Genomic DNA, 7,403 nt, shown 5'->3' with positions numbered 1-7,403 from the left:
GGATAAGTGGAACACCGATATAATTATAATGATAAACAACTGGATATAACTGGCTCACTTTCTGTGTGTTCATCACATGTTAGTTACCTGAATGTGTATGACACGAGGGATAATCTACAACTGCAACCCATCTGTTAGCAGAGCCTGATGTAAGGTATGTTTGCTGCTGAAGTAAATGTCTTTTGTAGTGTGTCACCACCCCACGCCTGATCCCGACTCCCCACCCAGGAAAAAAGAAAACCTGAGAGCCGCGCTGGTTTGTCTCGGTGACTCGCATCACTGAAACGGCAGAGTTTGTGTGGACACTTGAACACAGAGAGCATTTATAAAGAAAAGGAAAACATGTCTGTGGGTGTGTGACTGTTCCTGTTTCACTGCTTTATGGGGACACACAGTCACCTTGTGGGTTCTGGTCTGCCTGGGCCCAGAACCTTTAGGTCCCTGTAACGTAAATCATGACAGTTACAGTTAGTACTTCACTGAGATTTGCTCTGAAGTGATGGAAACATTGCTGTGTGTGTAAGTGGTCTGTATGAAACCAGCCGCTGGTCAGGAAATGAAGGCTGACAGGAAGGAAGTGAGGTCACTGCTGAGGAAACTCCATAAACAGGAACACAGAGCCGACTGTGTGCGAGTCTCAAGCCAACCGAAATGTGTTTTTCTGCTTTTTCTCCATCTGTCAAAGACTGAACATTCAAAAAGACTGTCAGCTGGGAGGACAGTAACAACAGATTTATTCAAACACAGTTTTAACACCTTATACTTGCTGTATGTTGTGCTTGTCACTGCACATAAATGAGACCATCCAGCCCTGAACAGCGGCGACGCAGCAGCGCATGCAGCGTACGACCCATTACACTTCACAGCTTAGTGCAATATTTAACACAAAGACAGAAGATAATTGGCTGCATTTTACAAATTAATCAGAATTCAAATCGATCTTTTCACCGCCCTCAGTGACTTCAGGGGAGCCACACATACAGACACATATGTCCACACTGGGTGAGCTGACAAAGTCAACGCTAGCAGCCAGGTGCTGATAATCGAATGATTATCAGATAATCACCGAGCTGCTGAGGGTGACGGAGTACAGATATGACAGACATGTCTCTGTTTAGATACATCTCTAACGATTTAACACAATTCAGCCAAGCTTTGACAGGAGAATGGTGGCTAAGCTGTCACCCCTGTTGGACAACATCTCCCAGCCCATGCAGGAGACTCTGACAGCACTGAGCAGCTGCTTCAGTGGCTGCTGCACCCACGGTGTGGGACGGAGAGATTTCACAGGTCTCCCCACGGCTGTCAGACTCCACAACAAAGACTTCAGCTGATCAAACACATCCACACATGTGCAATAACACTAAGTGCAATACTCTTTTCTGGCATCGTTGTATTATACTCATATTATATATAGCATTTGTATTCTATTTTATTTGATTGTCTATAGTATTTTATTCTATTCTATTGTGTACAGTCTTATTGACATCTTATTCCAGTGTTTTTCTCTAATTTGTCTATGCAACTGTCCACTGCTTTAACAATAATTTCCCACGTGTGGGACTAATAAAGGTTATCTTATCTTAAGATCGCGAGAGCTCTTCAAGAGAGTGTCTTCTAAATGAACAATGAACTGCGAGGACACACAGTCCCGATCAAAAGTGAGACAAAACAGCTTTTCTTGGAAACAACAAACAGGCTGTTTTACAGCTGATCAAAAAAGGACCCACAAACCCCAAAACAGAAATCAAAGTTCCGAACATTAGCTCAAGAAAGAGCAGCTCCAGCTTATTGTTGATCAGATATTCGCTTCAGCACTCTCGATGCAGCGTTTCCATGAGGCGAGGGGTTTGTCCATGAAGGGCATCGACCGTCTGGAAAAAGCTCGGGGAGCTTTTCCAAGGCTAAGAACTCTTACTGAGCCTCATAAATAATAAAAACACATTTTTGACTTCAGGTTTTTCACCCATGGCTGAATGAGGGGGGTTTATTATCACTATAATTGAAGAAGAACATGTCAAGAACTGATTTTCAACATAAAGGTAAAATTATTGCCAGAAGCATTTCTGTGATCCTACAAAATAAAAGCCTCTGTAGTCTCAATCTGTCTGTATAAACATGTGCTGCTCGTGACTGCAGATGGACACCGTTTTCCTTCAAAGCCACAAACACCCTGCTGTGGACGTTTGCTGCTGTATACCAGAGTTCAGATATAAAACACACAAACATAATAAAAGCGTTTCTGCGGCTCGGGGCAGGAACGTGGAGCCGGAGCTTTTCTGCGCTGTTTCTCTTTGAAAGCGTGGAACATTTATGACATCACACACGCGTTTCCCACACACGCTCAGCCTGTAACAAACCAGCTCTGACCGCCTCCGTGTTTCCACTCGTCCTGCTTCCTCCTCAGTGCTCGGCTGGCGTTTCCATAGAAACACCTAGTTTAACCATCATCATTATAGCTCTGCGGTCTGTGCACAGCTGCATGTAATAAAATGTGAACGCAGCCTGTGAACGGGGTCATACGTGTAGAAACACACGTCTGCCCTGACTCTCAGTGTTTCTCATTAGCCTGTGCACAGACTCACGCTTCACGAGAAAGCGATGCTGCGGCCTTCATTAGACCTGTTTGAGCTCATTCATAGTTTCTGTCAGAGCACCTCTGGTCCCCGTCAGTCCTGCACATTAAGCTACAGGAGCTGTTCCTGTGCTAACACTAGCCAGGCTGAGTCTGATTCGGTGAGCTCGGAGGAACGGCCCAGCCTGCGCGAGTGAGTTTATACACCTGTGCCTGAAAACACCTGCATTTAAAGATTAAGTGGTTTGGTCCAATGCTTTTGTCCATGTAGTGCATTTAAGACCTCAGTGCTGTTGGCCAACAGCGTGCTGGTGGAGACTGTGCTTGAAGAGAGGAACAACATCAGTAATCTAAATGTAAGCACTGCCACCGGGAGCGCTGCTGCGATGATGGAGAGCAGTTGGAAAGGAAGCAGGGCCAGGAGCAGTGGAGGTGGGTTCAAGCTGTGGGGCATCCTGATGTGAACAGTGTTGTGGGTGAAGAGAGCGTCAGACAGGATCATGCATTTGAAAGTGGACATTAAATCGGTGATGTTGTCAAAGTGTTTGCCCCACAGCTCAGAGGTCAGTTAGAGGAGAGAGAAGGAGTGTCCCAGTGGGAGAGGGTGCTGGGTGGTGCTGAGGAGAGGACTGCAGAAGGACAGGTGAGAGGGAGAAACACAGGGTCATGTACACGAGTGAGACATACACAGGTGCACTACAGCCACTGCAGTCTGTATGTATGGACACTGTAAGGTGCTGCTAGCAGAGAATGTGGCTACTCTGCAGGATGGTGCTGCGGAGAAAGACAACCACACATGTGATGGTTGCTCTGAGAGTGCTGACGGAGAAGGACAAAAGCAGCTTCGGTGTCTTCGTGGATCAGAGAAAGCAGACGATTGGCTGCCAGAGAGGAAGTCAGGAATGGCAGAGAGACAGTGGTGAGGTGTGAGTGACAGGTGGGTGGAGCCCCGTCCTGTCTGCAGCGGTGATGTGGACTGACCAACCCCTGACCTGAATTCAAACATTTGTAAGACATCCAGGCCTACGAGATGAAACCCCGTCTCCATGACGACAGCTGAACATGTTTGCTGTGATTTACTGGGAACAAAACGAAACTGAACCATCGACCCTCAAAGGCGTTCCCATCCACGTTTCAGTACTTTAGGACTGATCAAAGTGTTATGTTTGTACTACTCTTAGAATAAACTTCCACTCTTGTCACACTAAGCCACAAACACAGGTTTGGTGAGACAGATTTATTCAGCCATCATGAGACACGCATTACATAAGAAGAATAAAGGTGTTTTTGTGCCTCTGCAGGAGGAGCCGCTTACACAACACAAGACGCCACACAAACCTGATGATGATGATGTGACAAACTCAGGTTTTGTAAACACAAGGATGCAGCTGCTGCAGGTTTCATTAACGTGACTTTTCCTGCATGCAAAGTTAAAACCTTCCAGATCTTTGAACAAATATCCTCGTAAACCGAGCCAGGCTCACGAGTCTAATGTGTGATCCAGTTTATTACTCAGTGCACAGAAGAGTTCAACGTTTCACATCAGTCATCTGCACAGTAACGGACGCAGGAAGCAGCTTCGCTGCCGACTTCAGCTCGTTCCTCAGATCTCGCCGGGTGGGCAGACCATCATTGGACCAGCAGGAAGTGTCATGTTTCACGCTCACAGCTTTAAAACCAAAACCCCCACAGCTCGCTGACTGACAGTTTCCTCAGCCAATCAAACGTGAACACAGCTCAGAAGAAATCCATTAAAACCCTTCTGCCCAATCATTTGCATTCACTTTAATCCCAGCGCAGCTGCGGGGGGGCTGCTGATTGGCTGACATCAGAGTTTATCAGTGTCAGATGACAAACAGCTGCAAAAGGAAAAGTTAATCTGATGAAGACTGTGTGGTTTTGGACAGCGTTCCCACCGAGGCTCTTCCAGAGAAGCTCTGTGATCAGCACTCTCAGTGCAACAATCATATGCACCAATAGAATCAGCGTCTATCACAAAATAAAAGCATAGTGTGACACAAAAGCACTCTGTCTGTTTCCACCTGAAGGGAAAGGACTGTCGACAGGAAGAGGCTTCATTTCCCAGAATCCAAGAGCGAGAATGAGCCACAACGTCGACTCCAGCCTGGACGTCCTCGTCTCCACCTACACGCTTTGTAAAGTCACCGCAGTCGGGACGGTTTCTGACGTGGTCAGATTTTTGTAATCAAATCATTATCTGTGCACGACTCCCACATCCAAACAATCCCTCGTATGCTCCCGTCTCTTTAAGACAGCCCTCCCTAAATCCCACTGTTTTCTCATTGGTCAGAGTCTGGAAACCTGCAGTTAGTCGGTGGGCAGAGATGCGTTATAAAAGTAGAACGAGCTGTTGGAAGCTGAGCGTTCAGAGCAGCCTGAACATTTTCTCTCAGGAGGATTAAATACGTCTGATATGACACAAAAAAGGAAGAAGATGCGAGTTTCAACTAGTCTGGGAAAAAATCTCAGGCTGAACATCTTGATCTTAAGAAAACATCCTGATCTTCTTCAGGCCTCGGTGGAGGAGACGTTCAGGTTCCCAGCATGAGTCTAGAATGAGAGTAACAGTTTCTGGAGCTAAAATGATCCAAAACAACGATGCTCCACAGGAAAACAGTTTGTCCCGGGTGAAAGTGTTGGAATCAGAGACCTATCCTTCCTTTGTGTCCATTAAAACAGTCCCCGTGTCTTTGAACCAAAGTACAACACGTTCAGGTTTCAAGTCGAGTGTTGACACGGTCAGAGGCGTTCCTGAAGCTGGTTTAACGGCAGCGTTAATGCCGCATGTCTCGGTTTGTGAACACAAACGTTTTCAGTGGGAAGCTGGAACGAGCCGAGTCAAATACAATAACTCCTCCCACGCTCTGCACAGTTCACCAATGCACCAGAAGCTCGGGCACTTACGTTCCCGTCGTCGCCATTGTCGATGTGGAGCAAGTGCCCAGCTGCCATGTCACTCTGTGGTTTCCGCGGTAACCAGTCAGACAGTTTTCCCTGACGAGTCAGTGCTGCTGTTAGAGCATCCGGGCACAGGATGGCGTTCATGAACGGCGCGACTCGAATAAACAGACCAATCAGATGTGGCTCACTGTCATGACTGTGCTGCGTTTGTGTGCGTGTTTGGAGAAACAATCAGTGCTGGCTCTTACTGGCAAACACATTTAATAACTGGATGTGAAACAGGATTGGCTGGTGCACACAGAGCTGGGAACAGCTGGACCAACCTGTACGTTAGTGTGATTTGCAAAAATAAATACAACGTGGACGAATCTTCAGCTGTGACAGAAGAGCTGCAGTGAAACTTACACGAAGCAGTTTTTATCAGCAGATGTTTCAAAAACTACAAAATGATCTTTTTCAAGACAACATTAAACACATTTGGTTTGTGAGCTGAGATCAACCTGAACATCTGGATAACAGCTGAGCAGATGTGAGACAGCCAATCAGGAACAGCAGAAGATTACACACGTTTAAAGCAGTAATAACTGTGACACCTTAGCTTACAACAGGCCTTTCAAGCAGTGCGCTAAAAACAGGGAGCTAAAATATCTCATCTGAAGCCCCGTTTGGGGTCCCTGAACCACAGTTTGAGTAACACAGTAATTGGATGAAGAATTTAAAAAGCGTTAAAAATAAAAACAAAGAACTTTCTGAATAATAATAATAATAATGATAATTTTTGGTGTTTTTCTAGTGGAGGTTTAGGACTGTGGGTCCAGTCCTGCATGTCTGGATTTCTATCGTTGTGAGGACCCTCCATGACACAACCTGAACAACAAATCTCAATCTGCAGGCATGTCCTCACATGATCCAACAATCACACAGGTCTCCACAAAGATAGACATGTAAGAGCACAAGCACACACAGTGCAGTCCAGTGTAGCAAGGATTCATGGGACTTTCCCGTCTCCTAAAACAAGAGTCCTTTAAAATTCAGCACCAGCAGCGTCCTGGGAGACGGCATCCAGTGATGTAATCACTTTGGACACGTGATCCCTGAACATACGCACGGTTCAGAATCTGCTGACGAAGCCCCAGAAGGTGTAATGATCCTTCAGGAGCTGAATACTAAACAACGGGCCATCCTCGAAATGAAGTCCAGTAAAAAACACTCCACAAAAAACGTCCACGTGAAATCTTAAATCGAACACTTTGGAGCCAGAAAACTTTTTCTTTCATAAATACAGACATCCTGTCATTTGTTTGATACTGAAAAAATTGAAATGGATGCTGGGAAATGGAGTCTAATGACGTTAATACTGACAGGGAAACCTGTAGTGACCAAAAATATTAGTTTTATTCTGGTTTCTTCAAAGGTGGGAACTGATTATCAGTCTTTGTGAGTAAAAAAAATCCACAGTTATATCTGGTCAGGCTAGTGCCTCCTGTAGGTGTTAGGGGTTCAGCGCTTTGCACAAGGGCACTTCAGTAGGGTGGAGGAGGGAGTCAAAGCACCTGGCTGGCAGTCAAGTGCTAGAGGCGAGGCTCAGTGTGGAGAAGAAAGAGTTCGGTCAGCTGGTCTGGGTCGATGTCATACACTCCTAGAAGATGAAAGACAGGAAACGTCAAACGGTGCTGACTAGTGTAAAAATGTGGCAGTCAGCGCCCCCTACAGGCAGAACATCCTTCAATCCAAAGGGTTCATCCTCTGGGGATCAGGATAAACATCTGTACACTTCCACAAACTCTAAACACGTGGAGGAACAGTGAACTGACCGATGCTGGAGGTGTGCTGCAGCATAAACAATTATGTAATAGTTACAGTTTATGGGCAAGTGCCCTCTACTGGTCAAATGAATGGTGACAAA

The 7,403-nt window shown here is 46.0% G+C and overlaps 1 protein-coding gene across 3 annotated transcripts in view; it reads right to left on the bottom strand.

Annotated features, from left to right (window-relative positions):
• Positions 1 to 3,797: 3,797 nt before the first annotated feature.
• Positions 3,798 to 7,403, bottom strand: part of cdc42se1 (CDC42 small effector 1) — an 18,180-nt gene continuing 14,574 nt past the window's right edge. For all 3 annotated transcript variants that reach the window (XM_085395548.1, XM_085395549.1, XM_085395550.1), the window contains exon 5: positions 3,798 to 7,136. The gene's annotated coding sequence lies outside the window, so the exon portion shown is untranslated. The remainder of the gene's footprint in view (positions 7,137 to 7,403) is intronic.

The sequence above is a fragment of the Rhamphochromis longiceps genome, linkage group LG22, assembly GCF_057381845.1.
Source record: "Rhamphochromis longiceps isolate RC_006_pf linkage group LG22, R_longiceps_female_GT1.1, whole genome shotgun sequence".
In the NCBI taxonomy this organism is placed as follows: Eukaryota; Metazoa; Chordata; class Actinopteri; order Cichliformes; family Cichlidae; genus Rhamphochromis; species Rhamphochromis longiceps.
This window is presented reverse-complemented; position numbering and strand designations above follow the sequence as displayed.